General features: G+C 47.1%; 1 protein-coding gene and 3 non-coding genes across 7 annotated transcripts in view; all 4 read left to right on the forward strand.

Annotated features, from left to right (window-relative positions):
* LOC142590147 (uncharacterized) overlaps window positions 1-22,341 on the forward strand; it is a 92,918-nt gene that overhangs the window by 8,953 nt on the left and 61,624 nt on the right. The window lies entirely within an intron of this gene.
* On the forward strand, window positions 207-370 carry LOC142591736 (U1 spliceosomal RNA). Its single transcript, XR_012830500.1, has one exon. It is a non-coding gene; the product is annotated as a U1 spliceosomal RNA (small nuclear RNA).
* LOC142591739 (U1 spliceosomal RNA) lies at window positions 9,666-9,829 on the forward strand. Its single transcript, XR_012830503.1, has one exon. It is a non-coding gene; the product is annotated as a U1 spliceosomal RNA (small nuclear RNA).
* On the forward strand, window positions 17,945-18,108 carry LOC142591731 (U1 spliceosomal RNA). Its single transcript, XR_012830496.1, has one exon. It is a non-coding gene; the product is annotated as a U1 spliceosomal RNA (small nuclear RNA).

A 22,341-nucleotide genomic window follows, 5' to 3' on the forward strand; every position in this document is an offset into this window, starting at 1 on the left:
AATGAACCATGGTCACATCTGTATGGGTATTTTTAAAGATTGCATTAAAAGGTCCGAGGGAGGGATCAAAAGTATCGATACTTTTACCAACGCAGTGACCAAACTCTTCAGTAAACGGCGTAATTTGTGTCCGGCAATTCATGCCGAACCGAGGCGAGTTTGCCGTCTCCGCGGATTGTGGAGGCCGTGCGAGACCGTCCCTCGGCATACTTACCTGGTGCCGGGATTACCGTGATCAGCGAGGCGGTGTCTCCAGGGAGAGGCGCGGGCATTGCACTGCGCCCGTGCTGACCCCTGCCACTACCCCAAACTGGGGCAGATGGGGCATGCAATTTTTGGTAGTGGGGGACTGCGTTCGCGCTATCCCCCTTCCTCTCTAAATCCAAAGACAGAAATACAGACTGCGACGCTCTTGAACCCCATAATATTCGCTGCCTCATTACGCAGTTGATACGGACTTCGAGGTTTTAGAACTGGTGGGTAGAAGGCGTTATGCGAATTTTGAGTCCAAACGAATCCGAAGCAGTGTGTCGTGGCGAGATATTGCAGATGGGGGGGTGGAGTACTACATGCTTGTCTATGAAGTGTAGGGGTACATACTGGAGGATTTCGACCTCCGGTGCCGGTTTGCCATCCAGTTCTATGACAATGCGGGAGCGGAGATAGTTGCGCACTGCAGTTTTATTGTGTTCAAATTTTCAACAATTTCGTAAAAAAAAAAAAAACGACGCCCTAAACAATAATAATGAAAAAAAACCTGCTCCATACAAGCACCAGATTTAAGATTTTTCTTTTATGGTGCATGCAATGCACAAAGCCGAACTGCGTGCAGTAAATTCCAAGGAAATAATTTTTCCGTTACCATGCATTAAGTGGGAGCTTCCAAGCTTCATCCTTTACACCCCTACATGGCACAAAAAACTAACCAACAAACTGACACTCTAGTTAATTCTGGTTAGGACATTCCACCCTTGCATGCCATTGTAGGGCAATTGGAAAACTGTGTTGATTATTCTTTTCTTATACACGGCCAGTACAATTTTAGGGTTCCTTTCTTGTCAGCCACTGCTCATAACTGCCTAATCCTGTTGAAAACTTAGGCAGAATGCTGCCTCGACCAGTAATAAAATGCGAGAAGGACAGACAACATGAGCACTACTTTCGCCTATTATCGGTCCTTCTCCGAGACACTTGGGGATGATTGCGAGCCCGAGTTGGAATGAGTTGACTTGTTAGTTCTCCGACATATGGTTCAACTTAGTCTCAAGAGTCTGGCTAGCACAACTTCTTGGGGCTCACTTTGAGGCTCATGGATGAGACTGAATCAGAAAAAAAGTTGACTTGTTAGTTCACTGACATATAGCCACAAAGGTTGAACATGTGGTTCGTTAATTGTGAATGAAACATTGTTTTGCAAATTTTGGTCACTGTTTGCCAATATTTCAAGGGTATGAGGAGAAGGAGAAAAAAACGTTTATTGAAAGAAAAAATACAAGCAGATGTCTTTCTGCTTGTGCGGGGAGGCGCCCTTAGTCCAGGGTTGCTGCGACTCTTGCTGTCTCCTGGGCCCGCCCTACCAGTTGCTGCTGGTCACGAGGGTGTGTGCGAGTCAGCACGGCCTCCCACTGCTCGGGTGTGGGGTTGGGTATTTTCGGGACTGCCTTTATGTCGGGGTATGCCCATGTGGTGCGATATAGGGAAGTGTAGTCGTTACAAAGGGGATATTAGTATGAGTATAGTGTAGGGTGTATTGCGTGTAGTCTGCTTAAATGGGGGTATGTGTTCGCTTGAAATTGTCGCCTTACTACGGCATCTTCGCGTGAGAGAGTCTTGTGTGGAGGTTGGTATTATCGTCTGTTCAATCTGTGGTGTTTTAGCATGGTGTTGTAAAGGTACGGGCCCCATAGATGTGGCCGTATTCCTCTCTTGTGGCACCCGGGAGGCACGAGCTCGGGCTACAGCGTGCGCATGCTGATTTCCGTGGAGGGACTCGTGTCATGGAGTCCATACTATTTCAACGTCCAGGAATTAGGAGGCTTGTTTAAGGAGTCAGTGGGCGATGGGAGATATTCTGCCTCTCGCATAGCTATGGCAAGCTGCCTGGGAGTCAGTAATAATTGTGACATGCTCATTGGTTAGACTAGAGGTGATGGCCAAGGCGATGGCTGTTTCCTCCACTTCGAGGGCATTGGCATTGCAGACCGTCATCTAGACCACCTCTTGAACGGTATAGGTGTCAACATGCTGGCTGTCATGGCTGCTTTTTGGGGGTGCTGCGGGGCATCTGTGTATAGTGTGGTGGGCAGACTGCCGTATCTTCTCCAGAGGGTCTTTGCGTGAGTTTGGGACGACCGGCATGATGTTCTGAGTGCATGGTTCTTGGGATAGCGGCTACCTTAATGTGCTCCTGTATGTTAGCGGCCAGATAGATTACTTGTCCGTGGCCTTTGCCCTGTCTGGGGTAGCCTAGGCGCACTAGGATTGTTCTTCCTGTTGGTGTGAGGGCTGGGCATTCTTGTTGGTTTGTGAGGTGGGCATCTATGATTTCTCATTGTGTTATGTACTCCCATGGCTTTGAGCTTGAGTGTGGCTTTTTCTGGTGGTAGGCTAGTGCTTGCTTGTATGCTTTCCGCATAAGTATGTCTGTTTGACCTTTGTCTTTGGTAGTGAGGGGCAGATACAGGACAGCTTAGGTGATGTGGCTGATTATCACGGCCTGGACGAGCTGTGTTATGTTGTCTTATTTAAGTCCCTGTTGTATAGTGGTGATGCGGCTGACCATTTGCATGATTTGGAAGGTGGTCTGCTTGAGACGGATGGTGTATTCGCCTCCGCCATCCTGTTATATGTGGAGGCTGAGAACGCGGATGTGGTTTACTGTGGGTGTACCTTTGGCATCAAGGGTTAGTGTGATGTGGGGTATTTCATTGAGTTTTCTTCAAGATTTCTGTCGAACGACTGATAGCTCCGACTTCTCAGGGGAGCATCGGAGATCACTCGTTTTGTATACTGCTGGACAATGTCCGTCACTTGTAGGAGGGTGTGTTGTTTCACCTTTGTAACCTGTGGTGGTTGAGATACTGATATCATTGGCATATATTGCATATCTAATTCCTGATATCGCATTGGTTGTGAGGTAATTTCATCTTAATGTTGAAAAGGGTGGGTGATAGACCAGACCCGTGTTGGGTTCCTTTACTGCGGGAAGATAACGTCAGGGTTCTGAGTGAGCCAATGTCTATTGTGGTCGTGTGGTTGCTTGGAAAGGCTCATATGTAATTGTAAGTATTACGACCACAGTTGGTGAGTCTTACGTTTGTAAGGATGGTATGGTGAGTCACATCACCGAAAGCATCTTTGAGGTCAAGTGCTATGATTGCTCCGGTGCTGTGTGGCGAGATGTGTTCAAGGACTTGTTCCTTCAGCTGAAGGATGTCGTAGGTAGAAAGGTGAGGCTGGAATCTGCGCATTGTTTCAGGAAAGCAGTCGCTGGATTCTAAGTAAGGTTGAAGTCGGTTCAGAATGACGTGTTCCAGGAGCTTCCCTAGGCATGGTCAGTGATATTGGTCTCAGATTTTCTATGCTGGAAGGTTTCCCTGGCTTAGGAATGAGTGTGATGTCCGCATGCTTCCAATCTGCTGTAGCGTACCCTGTTTAAAGATGTCAGTAAAAGGTTGCGTGGTGCTGTCATCCAGATTGCGCAGGAGCTTGTTATTTATTTTGTCCTTGCCTGGGGTGGTGTTTCATGTGAATGCCTGGATTGCTTGTCGCACCTCAGAGATGGTGATCGGCTTGCAGAGGTCGTGGTTTTGCCCCCACTGTACATGGGAGGTTGTCCCTGTACGGGTTAGAAATCGCCTATGTACCGCATCTGCAACTCCTCTAGGTTGTCGCCATAAGAGCCCAGATGGTTGTGGAGGAGATGTTGGATCGTTTGCTGGCCAACTGCGTTGCATGGGGTCAAGAAGATGGCGTAGCGGTGACCATGTTTTGGCCGTGCTAAGAGTGCCCTGGAACTTGTTGCATAGTTGTCGCCAGTTGTGACCGGGTAAGCTCCCCAGCATAAAATTAAGCGTTACCATGAGTTTTGCTATATGTAGTTTCAATTTACAATTATGTTTTTGGCGCTTTCCTCTCCTAACAAGGCATCGATGTGCTTCCCACAGGTGAAGAAGGTGCAGGTCTACTGCGGGTATGTCTGTGGTTAGTGTGATCTGTTTTGAATATCTGTCTACGTTTTGCTGGAGCTCTCGTACCCACTGTTGGAGATTCGTAATACCTGTTAAGGAGTCATCCGCTCGCTCTTTGTGAAAAGCTGTACAATATGTGAGTGATATCTTTTTTATCAGGTGGCATGCATGCGTAACATTCAATGTGGTGGCAAGTATGTAGTGGTCACTGCCCAGGGTTTCTTCCATGTTGTGCCAGGTGGCATGTTGTATCTCTTTAGTGGGGGTAAGGTCAGGGCGCACATCTCTGGAGATGCTGTTTCCTAGATGTGTGGGGTATGCGGAGTGTGTTAGGATGGTGTTGCTGTACCAGTACTGGAGTGCAGTGCCTTCTGATGTGGCTTTCATGCAGCCCCATGCCTGGTGAACTGCATTGAGATTGCCTGCTATCAGCAGGCTATTGTTTTTGGCTATGGTAATCGCTTTGGTGATCAAGTAGTTGAACTTGGCATGCTTCTGCTTGGGTGAGCTGTAGATGTTCAGTATGAGAAGGCTCTTTCAGCCTCATTGGAGCCGTAGGATCTCAAGTAGGTTGTGATCGACGTCACTGCTATCTATTGCGTGTTTTAGTGCCATGAGCATTTTAGCTGTAAGTGTGGCCATGCGGCTTTCAGGCGTTGTGGTACTATGTGTGTTTTATCTGGCTGGAGTTGGGTGTGTGTCTGTTTCCTGCAGTGTGATTACGCTTAGTGTCGTTTTGATGTTACTTATGTACTTTCTCAATTATCTGTGGTTGCGTTTGTAGCTGCGACAATTCCATTGCCAGATCAGGAGTGGGTTTTTGTTCCTGTGGTTGGTTTTGCTATTCATCCTGGCTTACGGGTGGATTGGCAGGGTGTCCCTGCTCTACTTCCTGTTGTGCCGGTGTTTTCACTTTCTTATGTCACTGATCATTTGCGAGATGTGTTTCTTTGATAACATTTGCCAGTTGTTGGATGCTATGTTGCATTGCTAGCATCTGCTGTTGCAGTGTAATGACTTTCTCCTCGACTTGTGCAATTTCGTCAGTTTTGCTGATTCCGTGAGAATAATGGATTCAGAACTTTCCGAAGATGATGGCAATGAGGGTGTGCTTATTGGTGAAGACTGCTGACGAGTAGTACAACTGTTTTATGGTTCTGCAATGTGCCTGCAGAGTTTGGTTGTTTTCCTCCTGAAGGCGTTTATTTTACTTTCTGATGGCCTTTAGTTCAGCTAGGATTTGCTGTTGAATATCAGGGCAATGTGTGCGCAAAGAATTGTGTGGGGTGGTTGCTGGGTGTAGCTGTGGTGAGAGGGTGTTGTTTTGGGGGCTGTGTGAGAGGGGAAGAGCTGTACTGACCAGCTCACTGTTTGTGATACTGGCGCAATAGGTCCGCTGAGGTTCCGGGTCATTCCCTGTTGGTTGTCCGAGCAGGAGCAGGACCTGGAGCGGGAACGCTTCCATTGCTGGTCTGTGCATAACCGAGACTTCAAGGCTAGGCATCTGGTGCAAATTAAATGTCGTGGTTGAAAGGTTGGGAATGTGCATTGTTTGGTCAAATCCCTGTTTGCCTTGAAAGTTGCATCCAACTGCATTAACATATGCTTGAACACATTCGCTTACTTGGGCCATTACAAACAAATGATATTGTCAAAGGACACCATAGGGCCAAATTTTAATTAGGTGTGGTGACAGTACATCATAATGCATATAAGTGGCTACCAACATAATGACATGATGAAGGACCAGAGTGCTCGAGCCTGTAGGAAAATATTGCGCCGCGTATTATTAGGTGATAAAGTCGCTGCACTTACATATGGCCTGTACAATGCTTAACCTTAATTTATCAGTGGAAGCAAACATGTAATGGCCTTGTGGAGAGCAAAAATTTACCTGCAGCTTGCACAAGGTGTGAAGTGCACCGGCTAGAAACCAACCCACATACTATGTATTGGTATTAAGTGCTCACAACCAGCGACAATTACTTTTTATTGAATGCACACTTCAAGGGCGCTGTTGAACGTTTGAAACATTAAGCAAAAAGGGAAACCAGAGGCCTTGTGTCAATTCATAAGTCCTTTGGGGAAGAGAGAAACGTCCACCTGCGCTTCGTTGGAGAGAAGCTGCTCGAACATGGCAAGCATGTTTGATTGGCAGTTGCGCCACTCGAGGAAGGCAAAAGGGTTGTGGTGGTTTATGGGATGGGGAATAACAGGCAAAAAATAAGAAAGTGGGAGAGAAAATCTAAAGGAGCGTCCCACATTGCTTTAGCTAGTTAAGGTTGATGTGGCAGAACCAGGAGGTCCTTAAACGACTCGGGTCTTAAGTTAGTTTGGAGGGTGTCCACGAGGACCTGTCGTTACTTTTGAAACTGGGGAAGAACCAAATGATGTGTTCAGTAGTATTCGATAATTGGCAGTGCAAACACTTTCCCTGATCTGGTAGATCATGAAAGAAAATGTGTCATTCGTCTTGGCAGGGGAAAGGTTAGTAAGAGCCATGAGTTGCCTCATGCGGGCTGGCTGGGAGCGTGAATAAGATTTGTAAAGGGGAGTGCGATTAACAAGACAAGCAGAATGCTCATTGCGTTGCCTCTTAATAGCTACCATGTCCTCATTTGGGTCATATTCAGAGTCAGAAGGGGTCCAGCTGGCTTAAGACATGAGGGTGAGTTCATCAGATGCCATCAGGTGGGCCTCCTCATATTGCGGTTTTCCAGCATGTCCGGGCACCCATGCGATGGTGGCATTGACGTTGTAGTAGCGAAACAGAGTGGCCTTGAGTTTCCGAATTTCCTGGGTGCCCAAGCTGTGTGACGGGGGATATTGGCACTCCAGGAAAGCCACTCCACTGTTGGTGTGAAGGCGTATGTGTTTGTAACATGGGACAGTGGATATGCCATTGGTGACATGAGTATAAGCGACAGAATGATCCGTTCGAGTTCTGCCCCTTTAATGGTGACGTCTGGTGGTAATATGCATATCTTACAAGCATCAAGTGAAGGTATTTGCCTTGCTGCTGTTGTATCTGTGTCAGTTTTGGAAGCCTCTGTGTATGTGTTTAGTGTGTCTGGACGCTCTGTTTGCTTATGTTGTATTGCGGCTGTATTTTTGTTGAGTGGGCATGGACTTGGTTTAGGATCAGTTAGTGATAGAGTAGCCCATAGTGGTAGTACTGAAGGTATATCAGGTAGCTGTGTTGTATTGTGACTGATGGCTTGATCAATATGTTGTCCATATGAGGTCGTTGAAAGTTGAATATGTGAATTGAGAAGTGCACCTGCTCTGTGTGCATATGTTGTCGTATTACTGTTGCTGTAGAGGTGCTGAATTTTTGTCTGCATTGGCAGACCAGTAATGAGATGGGAGACTCTCTGTGTACAGGATTTCGATTGCACACTGTAGCTTTCGCGTAAAATTAAAAGATGGATATGTGTATGTAACATGCGAGACGATCATGCATGGCATAGTTGTCTAAAGTTAGTCTTCCTTGAGATGAGATTGGCGACACATAAAGTGCTTGATAATACTAAGTATTTGTTTCACCTTTAGATTATTTTAGTGATTAGCTTTTGACACCTTGGTCAATATTTAAAGCCAGCACCCTTATAGTGGGTTGAAATAGTATAGGCTGGTTGTAAAGTTTGAGTGACAATAATTGGCGTATTGATTTTGTTCTTTATCTGGGGCCATTCATTACTACAATTTACTCTGATTTCTGGGGTTAAGCATTCATACCAAGTCTTGGATGGCATTAATACCTTGTTGAAGGGTGTGCTCTTCTTTTCCTATCATGCCTGTGTTGGACCACAATGTTATGTCATCTGCGTATATACTAAAATGTATGCCTGTGATGTCTCTGAGATATGCAGGGAAACGGGCCATTACCAAATTAAAAGGTTTCAATAGAATAAGCGCCAAAATTGACGGCACACAAGAAGAAATACAGACAGGACAAGGCGCTACTTGCAACTGTTTATTGAAATGACAAGTGGCTATATAATCAGCCACTTGTCATTTCAATAAACAGTTGCAAGTAGCACCTTGTCCTGTCTGTATTTCTTCTTGTGTGCTGTCAATTTTGGTGCTTATTCTATTGAAAGCTATGCACCAACTAGCCCCACAACGTGTTTTACTGCAAATTAAAAGGAGTGGGTGACAGGATGGTGCATTTCAGAAGGCCGGTATTATTAGGTAGTGATCGAGATAATGTATTTCCTACTGTGATTTTGCTCATGGCGATTGAACTAGAAAGATTTTATGAAATTTAGGCATTGGCCTATTTTACCAAAATTTTCAGCGCTTTCAATTACCTATTGGCGTGGGACCATGTCATAAGCCTCTCTAATGTCTATTCCAACTACTGTTCTTGTTTGTGCCGTGCTAATAGGAGGAATAATATGCTCACGTGGTAACAGTAGGGCATCTTGTGCATTTGTTTGTGATCGAAAGCCTACTTGGAAGGGGTGAAGAAAGTTGTTTGCCTCTGTGTAATGCTGCAAGCTATTCAGAACCATCGCTGCAAGTTAGCAAGGACTGTGGGGGTTTGCCTGGTTTAGGAATGGGTATAACAATGGAGTGTTTCCAATCTAAAGACAGTGTACCGCTCTCACAAGCATCGTTAATTGCATGCAGTGGCGGTTGAGAAATTCAATAGTGACCAGGTTCGATCGCGATCCGAAGTACTGCGACACGAACTGTCCGGACGTCCATATCACACTCGCCGGCCACGCAGGGAGCCCAGTTTTATCATTTTATTTTCGAAGCATGTAGAACGAAATCGGCGAACGCACCTTGGAACTTGCCGTTCGTGACACCTCGAGGAAGCTTATAAAACGTTGTACGCTACCTAGCCGAGCGTGATTTCCGACGAGTAGCTCTGCAGTTGGCGGCGGCGGCGCTGTTGCCGTAGTTGCAACAAGGCGTTAATGCAGAAGAGTGAGGTGTTCACCCGATTTCGTTAGGCTGTAGTGAACTGAAATACTAGCTCACTGTACGTTAGGCTGTCGCCAGAAAAATATCCACACAGCCGTGTGCATGGAGGCTGTGGCCGTGCGTCTGTCCTTGTCTGTTGGGGTGCGCTACTCCAGCGCCTCCTCTAAAGGAGGCGCTGGCGCTGGCTATTCGTACATCCAGGCGTGTGTCCTACACGTCCAACCTAGAGAGATGTGAGGGTCCTGGAGCGTAGTAAGCGGCTCCGCCACCCGTCGACGACGCGAAGCTAGACGGGCGTGCCGTTGTCGCAAAAACGTTCTCTTTTGAGCATGTCAATGAACCATGGTCACATCTGTATGGGTATATTTAAAGATTGCATTAAAAGGTCCGAGGGAAGGATCAAAAGTATCGATACTTTTACCAACGCAGTGACCAAACTCTGCAGTAAACGGCGTAATTTGTGTCCGGCAATTCATGCCGAACCGAGGCGAGTATGCCGTCTCCGCGGATTGTGGAGGCCGTGCGAGACCGTCCCTCGGCATACTTACCTGGTGCCGGGATTACCGTGATCAGCGAGGCGGTGTCTCCAGGGAGAGGCGCGGGCATTGCACTGCGCTCGTGCTGACCCCTGCCACTACCCCAAACTGGGGCAGATGGGGCATGCAATTTTTGGTAGTGGGGGACTGCGTTCGCGCTATCCCCCTCCATTTCTGAATGTAAAGAAAGGCATGATTGTGTACCCGTGACGTCACCGTGCACAACCAATACGCGCTGTCGAACGCTTCACGACGCGTGAGAGTGCACGGTGCGAGTGCACAGCGGCTCGGGTGTGTTGTTTTCGAATGTGGTGGCTGCTGTACAGTTCTGCGCACTGGTTACGGCCGCTTTGAGTAAAATAAATTGAGTAACGAAGTGTGAAATGCTGTATTTTAAGTTAATCAACAAATATCGCCGCAAAACAACGCGTGTAAGCCGCCACCAAGAAGGCTACTATAAGGTACCACCTATCTTATCTACTGCGCACCACCACCAACCGAATGCCAAAAGACGGCGTGTGTGTACTACAGTGAACTAGAATATATTAATGTATTCTAGTTCACTGTAGTGTGTACCCATCGACACCATGACGCTAAGAGGAAGCTTTAGCTCGGGTCCAACTCTGACGCGGCTTATTCAAATACATGTAAAACGTAAAAACGTTTTTCTGAGATGACCCCTGCACCAGTGTTAATGAAATTTGTTGCATTTGAGAGAGAAAGTTAAATTCTAGTGACTGCTGGAAGCGGAATTTCGATTTAGGGCCTGAATTGTGTTAAAAAAGATTTTCAAATATTCGACCGTTTGAAAAGAATAGAAGCATGAAGTTGACAAATTTATATCTCTGCATGAAGAACAGATATCGCGGTACTGTAAACGGCATCCATTAGATCATTGAAAGCGGCCAAATTCGATGCATCATTTTACATATTACGTGAATTTGTTACGTTGGTTACAAGGGTTCTGCAAAAGCTGTATTTCCACAGTACTAAATTTCTTTAGATTCATGTGGGACATATCAATTTTGTCCGCTTTCGATATGCTATTATATGCAATTCACAGAATTGTATTATTGTTTTTCGTTGTTGAGTTAGAGTTGTAAACTTGATAGTTTCGCTTCTTGAAAATTTTTGATTTTTGCCAATTTTTAATAAAAAATTGACGATTTAAATCAAAGATCCGAAACCAACAGTCACTCGATTTTAAGGTTTTCTTTTAAATGCAACAAACCTTGTCAAATTCGGTGCAGTGGTTGCCAAGAAAAACAAATTCTCTTTTTACATGTATTTAGATTCGAGTACCCAAGCTAAAGCTTCCTCTTAAAATGACATAGGCCGGAGCTACTAGATGGCACTGTTCATTTTCCGGTTTTGCTGAAACCGCCAATCAGCATCCGCCGTTGGCGGAGGTGTGGCCACTGTGATAGTTTCGCAGAAGGCGAACATTTAAGAATACGGGCCAGTTCTTTATCCTATGGCCCAGCTGTATAATATAGTTGTAGGGGTTATGCGCATGCATTCCTCGCGGCCGATTGCAACACAGACCGGCCTATCATAACCAATTTGCGCACAGCCGCTGAGCAGAACGCTACCGGGAACACTGACGTGCGTGTGCACAGCGCACATAGCAGAACGTGCAACGCTGACCACGGTCCGCTAAAAACCCGATTTGGCGGAGCGTCGGAGTGCATCTAGTTGCTTTCATAATCGTTTTACAGCCAAGTTGAGAGCGCGTCAGTAACGTCTCTAGGAGACACGCTTGTTAGATAAGTGAAATCAATGCATTCTATGCAGCCACCGGTGCGCGCAATATGTGTGTGTGGAGCGGAGCGTAAGCAATGCCCTGCTAAACCTGTCTAGTCACTGGGAGGCCCAGCTGCGCGCTGTAGACCCGGTCGTGCAGACCGTGGCCAGCGTTATGGACCGAAGTAACATAAATGCTTGAGTGCAGTGGGGTCGTGCGGGGCCCCGAGAGCCTGCATGCCCCACACTACAATAAAGTTTTCATGATGATGATGCAAGTAAAAAGAGTGGGCGGCGCTGTTTCAGACGTAATTGTTCGGGAGGTGTATTTATGAAAAGGTGTTGCCCAATCCTGTTAAAAATTGGTAGAGTGTTGCCTGGACCAGTGATGGAGTGTGAAAAGGACAGACAACATTGGCGCTACTTCCAATTATTATCGTTCCTTCTCTGTGTGTTTATTTGCACCTGTCTGCTAACAGCTGTGTTTAAGGAAACTATCCCATCAAACTTCGCGAAGAACTGGGCTAGAATCGCTACATATCGTTGCCAAGTCAGAACACTACCATGATCATCCTGGGGCCCACTTTCGTCATCATCACCACCAGCCTATTTATGTTCATTGCAGAACCATGGCCTTTCCCAGCGATCTCCAATTACCCCTCGCTGGTGCCAGCTGGCCCCATCTTATGCCTACATATTTCCAAATTTCATTGCATCACCTAATTCTCTGCCATCCTCTGCTCTTTTTCATGACACTCATTCTGTAGCTCTTATAGACCACTGGTTATTAAACCTATGCATTACAAGGCCTGCCCAGCTCCATTTCTTCCTCCTATAGTATCAACTAACATATTGGCTGCCCCCCTTTGCTCTTTAATCTACACTGCTGTCTTCCTGTCTCTTAACGTTATGACTAACATTTTTCATTCCATTGCTCATGAAGTCCTTAACTTCTTCTCCAGCTTCTGTGTTGACATCACCATGCTTCAAAGTCATTGTAGTGCTGTGTTCAAAATGTGGTTTATTTAATGTGAGTGAAACATTGTTTTGGACATTTTAATCATTGCTCGCCAATTTTTCAAGGATAGGCATCTGGTGTATGTTGAATGTCATGGTTGAAAGGTCTTGCAAATGTGCATTGTTTGGTCAAATCCCTGTTTGCCTTGAAGGTTGCATTCAACTGCATTAACATATGCCTGAACGCATTTGATTACCTGGAGCAATAGAAACAAATGATATATAGAAAGGACACCATACGAGCCAAATTTTAATATAGGTTAGGTGACAGTATATCATGATGCGTATGACACGATGAAGAACCATTGGAGCCTGTAGGAAAATCTTGCTCCATGTGTTATGTAGGCGATGAGGTCGCTGCACTTAAAATATTGTCTGTACAATGCTAAAATGTAATTTATCAATGGAAGCAGACATGTGGCCGCCTTGTGGAGAGCAAACATTTACCTGCAGCATGCAGAAGGCGAGATGTGCACCTGCTAGCAACCAGCTCGCATACTATTTACTGGTGCGAAGGGCGTTCAACCAATGACTATCACTTTTTGCCGAATGCATGCTTCGAGCACACTCTTGAACTTTGTAGTTGTTTTAAATGTTTATTAAGTAGAACGAAAAACAGAGGCCTTATGTCAATGCATCAGGCCCCTGGGGAAAAGGGAAGGGAAAAGGGTTGTGGTGGCTAACGGGACGGGAATAACAGGCACAAAGTGAAAAGGTGAGAGAAAAAAATGTAAAAGAGCATCCTAGACTGCTTTTGCTAGTTGGGGTGGATGTGACAATGAGGAGGTCCTTAAACGACAGATCTTAAGTTAGTTGGGAGGGTGCCTACGAAAATCAGTCGTGCCTTTTGAAACTGGGGACAGAACCAAATGATGGTGTTCAGTAGTATTCCATAAATGGCAGTGGGAACACCTTCCCTGATCTGGTAGATCATGAAAGAAAATACTCGTTTGGCAGGGGAAAGGTTAACAAGAGTCATGAGTCGCCTCATGTTGACTTGCTGGGAGCGTGAATAAGATTTGGGAAGGGGAGTATAATTAACAAGACGAGCAGTGTTGCCTCTTAATAGCTGCCTGGTGCTCATTTGGGTCGCATTCAGATTCTGAAGGGGTTCAGCTGGCTTGAGGCACAAGGGTAAGTTGATCACATACCGCCAAGTGGGCCTCTTCATTTTGGGGTTTTCCAGCATGCCCGGGTACCTGTGAAAGGGTGACGTTGATGTTATAGTAGCTAAGCAGAGTGGCTTTGAGTTCCTGAATTTCCTGGCTGCTCAAGCTGTGTGACAGGGGACATTGGCATTCCAGGGAAGCCGCTCCATTGTGGGTGTGAATGTGTATGTGTTTGTAACATGGGAAAGTGTATATGCCATAAATGGCATGAGTAAGCGACAGAATGATCCTTTCGAGTTCTGCCCCTTTAATGATGACATCTGGTGGTAATATGCATATCTTACAAGCATCAAGTGAAGCTATTTGCCATGCTGCTGTGGTATCTGTGTCAGTTTTGTAAGCGACTGTGTATATGTTTACTGTGTCTGGACGCTCTGTTTGCTTACGTTTTATTGCAGTTGTATTTTTGTTGAGTGAGCATGGATTTGGTTTAGGGTCAGTTCCTAGTATGAAGAAGAATATGAATACGTAGTAACAGTAGGGAATCTTGTTCACTTGCCTGTCATCAAAAGCCTGCTTAGAAGGGGTGAAGAATGTTGTTTGTCTCTACGTAATGCTGCAAGCGATACAAAACCATCTGCTCTGCTAATTTGCTAACCGTGGCTGTGAGTGACATAGGGCGCAAGTTGGTAAGGAGTGTAGGAGATCTGCCTGGTTTAGGAGTGGGTATACAACACGGGATTGTTTCTAATCTAAAGGCAGTGTGCCCCTCTCACAAGCATTTTAACATGCCCGCAATAAAGCACTTTTGGCATTTTCAGAAAGATTCCTTAGGTCAGAATTTGTGACACCGTCCTCTCCCGGAGGAGTTCCCGATTTTGCGGCGTGAAGTGCAAGTCCTAATTAGCTTAACACAAACTCTTGAGTCCATGTCGGTAAGAGGAGGTGTGTGGAAACATGGTTGCGTACAAGGTGGGATCAGGTGTTGCTGGTTGGGGAAATAAAATGTCTCCTGCTTAACTAGCTAGGTCATCAGGTGCAATGTCAAGATGAAGGGCAATGTTTTCCCCTGTATTCTGGCTTTTGGATTTTCCAAACATTTAATTAAGGAGTGTCGAAATTCTGGATAGATGATGTGTACCATTAAGATAATTGCTTAACTCTTTCAATTTATTAGTATGTAATTTATTTGCATACCTAATGGGCCGTTGGATGGCAGGCTTAAGTTTTCTTCTAAGGTGGGGTGTGATGCCCTCTCTTTGTATTCGTTTTGAGTAGAAAAATTTGGGAATTTAAGATATTAAGTAAATGCTGATCTGGATCGGGATTTTTGTGAGGAACGCAAGTTTTAGTGGAAGAGTCTTTCAGAGTGCTTTGAATTGTTGTAACAAGGTGTGAGAAGTCGTGTGGTTCTAAATCACTGCTGGTGAGTTCAGCATGGTATTTATCTCGATTTACAGCATACTCGGCGTATCTGCATGGGATGTGCCGTTTGGAATGGAGAGTAATAGTGATTGGGAGATGGTCACTTCCAATTGTATCTGATAGCGTAGTCCAGCTATGCTTGAGTTTTAGACTGCACCCAAGTCGTATCTGGTTATACGACTATACTGAGCTAGTCGAATAGGTGAGTCTATGTCAATAAAATGAGTAAATTTAGCAGCTGTCATGAGAGTAAGGAATTGATGTCCATGTTTGCTAATGCGTTGGTAACCCCATTATTGATGTACATTAAAATCTTCTCTAATAATGAAAAAAAATCTGATTGGCAAAGGTTTCAAAAATGTGTAATCAAGAGAAATCATATTGGAAGGTATGTGAGTGTCCCAAACGAAGATAGGCCAATGTGATAATGTATGTGTGGTTATGTCTCGTACAGCGCACTGCAGTGATCTCTTGTTCTGCGTTACAATACTCGGAAGTGTCCAGTTGTGAATGTGGTATGTCTGCTTAAATACAGTGCAGCTTTACGTGGGCTGGGGTTGTGATAAACGACGTAGTCAAACAGAATGGTACTGGAGCTATTGGTTTCTTGAAGAAGGGCGATAGGATGGGTTCGCTGCAGGTGTAGCAAAAGCTTCATTTTTTGTGGTTGCTGACCACAACAGTTCCACTGAATAATCCGTAGTTGCATCCTGGGAGGACAGAAAGCTCTTCATGGTTGGGATTGGGTAGGTGATCATGGAGTGAACTGAATTTGTCTTTGAAGTGTAGCATTAATGACGTTAGGCAGAATTGTCATTGTTGGTATGGTATATGATGTACCACTCTGTGAAGATGTGTTGCAAAAGCTGGGGAAGTACTTGTTGCTTTATTACTTTTGTGAGTGACCTGCTAGCTGTATTTGCTTAGCGAGTTCTTCTTGCAGGACAGGAACAATCTGTTATTTGATGGTATCAGTTAATGCGGTTTCCAAGGATGTGAAAAATTCTTCTCTGGTGGCCTTTAGGTTTGGCAGTATTTGAGATTATTGGGATACGGGTTTGGTCTCCCTCAGCTTGGTGCAGCAATGCTTTAGATGTAGTGGCTTTCTGATTGAGAAGTGGTGGAAAATTTTTTCTTGTAATAAGGACTTTTGAGGTGGCCATTGAAGGTTTTGGTGATTCGTGTCCAATTTGAGCATGTTTTTTAAGTCTTCCCACTAGTGAAATTTGATCTCATTTAGTAGCTGGGCATGCGGGGTCTGTCGCCATGTTTCTGCCTTTATGATTTCCGCATGAAGGCATAGTTGCACATTTGTGATCATCATTTTTCTATAAACCACATCTGTCGCACTTTGATGTGGCAGAGTTTGGACAGATGTTCTTTTTGTGGCTAAAACAATGGCATGTAGCATAGATTACATGCCGTGGCCTGTATGGATAGACCCACATTATTATGTTTAGGAAGTGAATTATGCATGAAGGTGGGGCTCCTTTGAACGTGACAAGTGCAGGATTTGTCTAGCCCATTCATCGAGTGCAGATAACTTCGGATTCTGAGAAACAGATATCTGCAAGCTTAGCTGGTAGGATGTCTTGAATCCAGTGTACTCCTGTTATGTTGCCGGCTTGTAAGCCTTCGGACACATAAGATGGTACAGTGCAATGGTACGGTCTTTGTTCGTTTGTTTAATGCAGAAGTTCAGTGGCCAATCGGCGTGGCTTGATATATGAACTGCGACTAAATTCGAGTGCTCCAGGGCACACACCTGGAATGTCTGGGCAGTCAGGAATGCTTTCACCTGGCGTTAAATGACTCAGTGTGCATGGAGGAGGCCATTACCTAGAAGGTTGACTGGTTCTTTGGTACGGGAGATAATTGTTATAGGCATGCATTCAACCTTGTGCAATAGGAATTGAGGTGTTCTGGGCATTGCAGGAAGCGTTGTCTCCTACCTCGAAGTTGGCAATGATAGAGAGGTGTGGCGATGAAGTGGAGGCAGGCTTAGTAGCTTTGACTGGTGGCAGGGTCTGTGTCAACTGTTAAGGGATCGTCAACGACCAGTCTGAGTGCGCTTAAGGGGCTTAGTGCCTGTGATATGTCATGCCAACGTAGCCGGTGTCGAGGAAAAGCCCGACGGCGGAGGAGCCGTGCGCGTCGTTAGGCCTCCGGAGGTTTGCTTCGTCGGTGACTGGGGAGGTTGAGTGAGACGTACGAGGCAGCCGGGTTCCCCAGCGGCGGCGGGCCGAAGTTCGCCGTCGCATATAATATCGGTCGCGTATGCACTTCAGGACGGCGGCTGCGCTCCCGAGAATGCAGGTTGTAATTTTCGAAGTACGCAGAATGGAGTCCCGCGAACGTAGCTTTGAACGAAACGTGATGTCGCATGCTGTTTCAGCTGCGAGTGATTTCCGACCAGAAGCCGTGCAGTCTGCAGCGCGGCTGCGGGTAGTCACTCTAACCAGTACGGAGGGCGATTTTGAGTTTTAAATCGTCAACTATCATTAGGGTGTCTCCAGATTAACGTTGACGCAGACGTACCGGGCGTTATGCAACCACGGTTACCACGCCTACCGCGCGCATCCGTGAGAGTGCCCTCACATGCCCTCACGGTATCCCTGGTATCCCCCATAGAGTAAAGAACCATCCATGAGTGTGTCATATGCGTCCAACCTAGAGAGATGGGAGGAGGGTACGGGAGCGTGGTAAGTGCTTCCGCCACCAGTCAACGACGGGAAGCTTGACTGGTTCGCCATCGTCGAAAACCTTCTGTTTTAAGCAGCTGGATAAGGACTACTGACTTTTTTGCTGACTCTTTGGGCGAGTTACAATAAAAGGAACGAAGGAGAGAGATAGAGAATTACACTTTTGCCATCTTAGTGACCAAACTGCATAAGTCAACGGCGTAATTTTTATCCGGCAGCTCGTCCCCCACCGGAACGATGTTGTCGCCTCCGCGGAGTGTGGAGGCCGTGCGAGACCATTACTCGGCATACTTACCTGGTGCCGGGATTACCGTGATCAGCGAGGCGGTGTCCCCAGGGAGAGGCGCGGGCATTGCACTGCGCTCGTGCTGACCCCTGCCACTACCCCAAACTGGGGCAGATGGGGCATGCAATTTTTGGTAGTGGGGGACTGCGTTCGCGCTATCCCCCTACATTACTGAATTCAAAGAAAGACTCTCAAGAACTTGTGCTCGCGGGCAATGCGATCAGCGCAGGCAAAGCACGTACTAGTTAAGGTTCATTAGCACCGGTGTGTTGATGGTTCCAACTGGTCGATGTTTGGTGCGTGCTTCGCCATGGACAGTCAGGAACGAGAAAACGAGGGGCCCGATTTATATTGGTCATATCATAAGCCAACAAACAGGAAAGGCGCATCAATCGTTTTTATGACTCACATTGGACTGGCGTCCAATATGAACCAACCATGGTTGGTTCTTTTTTTCTCTTAGCGACCACTGCTTTCTAATTCTGCGGTTTGCCGATTCGAACATGGTCTCGCAAGGAAAAAGACTGTGGCATCTAAATCCAGGGCTCCTAAAGGACAGGCAAGCAACCGCAGAGGCGTCATCCATTCTCTTTCGATCGCTGCACAACAGAAAGAATCTAGATGGCATAGAATGGGATGAAGGCCAGTGTGCTTGAGTGCTTCAGGTCTTGGGGCAAGCGTCGATTGCGCTAGGAACGCGTGGACGTTAAAATCGTCTACGACGCGATCCTGCTCTCGAAGCCACTGTCCTGCGGGCTTGGTGTTGCTCCGGCGCTGGCCTCACTCCGAAAGGAACTTCGGATTCTCCTGCAGCGACGTTGGGATGGCTTGAGAGCCCCAACTTGAGCGGTGGGAAATGGAAGTGTGGTGCAGCAGAGATGTCCTACGTAGATATCTTTCAAGGAAGAGCACAACTCCCTCTTCCGTAGTAGATCCAAGTGATGGAAGCATAGTCGATTCACCAGATGGAGTTCTTGCACCGGCGAGGCAGTTTCACACGAACTTGTATGGCGAACCAGCTGCCACTCCAGCTGTGTTTCCATTCGTTTCACCATCTGAGCCGCCGGAAGTCTGCGACTCAGCCATAGTCGAGGACGACCTATTTTCGGCATTGAAGTCTATGAAGCATAATCACAATCCAGGATCCGATGGTTGAATTTTATGTGAAGTTTTGGACACTGTCAGGGAAGCCGTTCGCATCATTGGTGAACAGGCTACGCAGTGAAGCATGTCAAAGAAAGGGGCTAATCACTCTCCTTTGTAAGTATGAGTCGAGAAGCACCGATCTAAGAGCATGACGTCCAATCACACTTCTGAACTGCGATTATAAGCTCATAGCAAAGTGTCTGTGTATCCCGACTCAGTCCAGTACTCAACACTTTTGGGTCCATACCAGCCATGCTGTGTCCAGGGATGTTCCACTCAGCTTCACGGTTTAGCAGCCTGGGACCTTCTCCTGTGGGCAAATATATGCCAGGAAACTTCCAGGTATTCTGTGCTCCTTTAATCAGGAGAAGGCTTTCTATATCATTAGCCATAGGTACCTGTTCCGGGTTCTGGAAGAAGCTGGCTTTAGTGTGGGTTTTCGGCAGATGGTCCAAGCATTGTATTCTCGGCCGACTTTTGCTGTTCTCATAACAGGATAGCGTCTCGGAGGCATTCATTGAGGGGCGTGGTGTACGGCAGGGGATCTCCCTGCCGTACACCACTCCTCTCTCGCTTGCCCTCTACGTGCTCGCTTTTGAACCGCTTCTGCAGAGGTTGTCCTGTGACAGTAGAATTGGCAGGTTCCTACTCCCACCAGGTTCCCCTCTGGTTGCAATCTTTGCCTATGCGGATGACTTGTATGTTGTCGTCCCGGACGAGGCACTAGCTTGCACCCTCTTGGATGTCATGGACAGTTACTGCGGGGCGAGTGGTGCAAGGTTGAATAGGTCGAAAAGTGCAGCCACGTGCTTGAACTCCACTCCGTCCAGTCAGCAGCCCGTTCATGGTCTTCCCGCGAAAACGCGGTTGCGCATTCTAGGTTTCCAATTCGATCCAGATGGTCTGTCTCCTGAAAACTGGCAGCAAGCTAAGGAGAAGACTGAAACCAGGATTCCCGAATTCAGCGCGTTGACACGTCCATTGACAGCTCGAGCGACAATTATTCGTTCACTTCTGTTTTCCTTCCTTGCGTACGTGGCGTGTGTGTCTCGTGTTCCAACCCGAACCAAGCTTACCTTGGAGAGGGTTCTCTTTCGTTTCCTATGGAAAGGGACAGCTGGTTGTGTAGCTCAGCTGGTGCTTAAGTTGCCCAAGGATAAGGGAGGACTCGGAATTCCCGACATGGGCGTCGTGGCTACTGCGCTACACGTCTGGTGTACCCAGGTCGCTCTTAACTCGGGTATGCTACTGACTCGAAGCTTTACTTCCTTTTTTCGTAGTACCGGACTCCGTTTGTTTTCGCAGATCACATTTTCCCACTGTGTGCCTCGCTCAGGTTCCCCATAGACCATTTATTCGGCGACTGCCAACTCTCTGGTATGCCTCCGCCAGGTTCACCCCGGCGTCGATGTAGTTTCAACTACAATCCAACAACTAGTCGATATCCTCATCCCAGGTCTCCCCTCGCATTGTCAAATGTACCATCTGTCCGTTCACAGGCCAAGCTGGAAGTTCATTACGGCCAGTTTCCTCGACGCCAGGCGATCTATATTCATGTGCCGCCTGGCGCGAGGGTGCCTGTCGGTGAATTACAGGCCCTTCACAGTCATCCCGGCTCGTGAAGTGTGCCCCTTTTTGTAGCGGTCGTGAGGATTCGGTTCATGTCTTTACGCAGTGTTTGCTTCCCGCAGCTCTTCTTTAACGGATTGCTAGTGTTTTTAGTCTCCCAGGTCTTCCATATCAGACTGTTCGATTTTTGCACCCTTTGCCTAAGGAAGCGATCAACCTGTCCGTGCTTCTTCTTGTCGAGTGCTCATACCACGTTTGGTTGGCACGCAGTGAAGCGGTTTTCGGGGGGCGGGCGCCGGGCCTTCACGAGGTGCTTGCGAAAGCACGGAAGGAGGTCTGGTTCCATCTCACTCGGGAGCGGCACCGCTTGGGCGAGAAGTTTCTCGAAGTGTGGGCTCGTGCTGCAGTGATCTTTGATGAGTCTGGTAGAAAGCTCTCCATTAAGTCACGATGCATCCTCCTAAGGTCGCTCGACTTGGCCGTGTGTGCCAGTCGATCCACGGGGTTTTGTTTGGCTCAGTGGAACCCAGAGCCGGAACCGGTCGTGGCGCACCCTCGTGTGGTCGCGCTGCTCCGCGGATGCCTTTGGCGGTGTCCATGGTTGTATGCCTTGACCTCTTTTGCGTTACGGCAATTCGTGGGTCTGTCACGCTCGTGTCCTGTAAGACCGACATGACTGTTCGTGTGTTGAGTGCAGTAGCCCAGTTGTGCTGTACCTCAGCAGCCACCTTGTCCGGGAAGGACCGTGGGCCCGAACCAAAGCCCCCCGCCCAGTGAACCCGGGGCAGAGGAGGAGCGCCGGGGTCAGTGTACCGAATCACGTTGGGTTGGCGAGTACATCTAAGCTCTGGGGCGCGGCACCTCTGGGTGCCAAGTCCTCTTTCCATCTGACAACGGTGCGCGCTTGTGCTGACCCCTGCCATTACCCCAAACTGGGGGCATATGGGGCATGCAATTTTTGGTAGTGGGGGACTGCGTTCGCTCCCCTATCCCCCTCCATTAAGAAATACAAAGGTAGAATACCCTGAGTGTTATCCTTTGCCATGCGAAACTCGGACAGGGAATTAAGGTTCGGGGGCAGGGGCCGTGTTAAGATGGTTGAGATCCTTACTCGAATAGCGCTCGTTCGAAATCTATAGCGTGGCGTAACTCCGGGCCCAACTGTGATGCCGCCTATTCAAACACATGTCAAGCGCTGAAGTGCTTTTCTGAGATGTACTGGGCCGATTTTTAATGAAATTTGTTGCATTTGAGAAATAAAGGAGGAGGAAATACTTTTATTGAGAACCGTGTTAAAATAGAACCTTAATTTATAGCGACGTTGGAAGCGGTTTTTGATTTAGGGCCCGAACTTTTCTAAAAGAATTTGCAAAAATTGGTGTGTCTGAAAAAAAAAAATGAAGCACGAAGTTTATGAATTCGTAGCTGTGCTACAAGAACAGATATTGCAGTTCTGTAAACTGCATGCATCAGAGCATGCAGTTTCGCTAAGTGTGGGCTCGGCACGTACCCACATATCTTTTTTAAGCCCTGGCGAAAGTTTAGCTGGGACACCCTGTATAGACATGCAGGAGAGTCACCGATCTATTTATTCAGGTATCTCACGGGCTCCGACTGGAGTATTATGTGAGGGGGGTTACGAATTTACGAATAGTCAAGTCGCTCAGGCATAGCAAGGGGATA

The sequence above is a fragment of the Dermacentor variabilis genome, chromosome 8 (genome assembly GCF_050947875.1).
Source record: "Dermacentor variabilis isolate Ectoservices chromosome 8, ASM5094787v1, whole genome shotgun sequence".
Classification (NCBI taxonomy): domain Eukaryota; kingdom Metazoa; phylum Arthropoda; class Arachnida; order Ixodida; family Ixodidae; genus Dermacentor; species Dermacentor variabilis.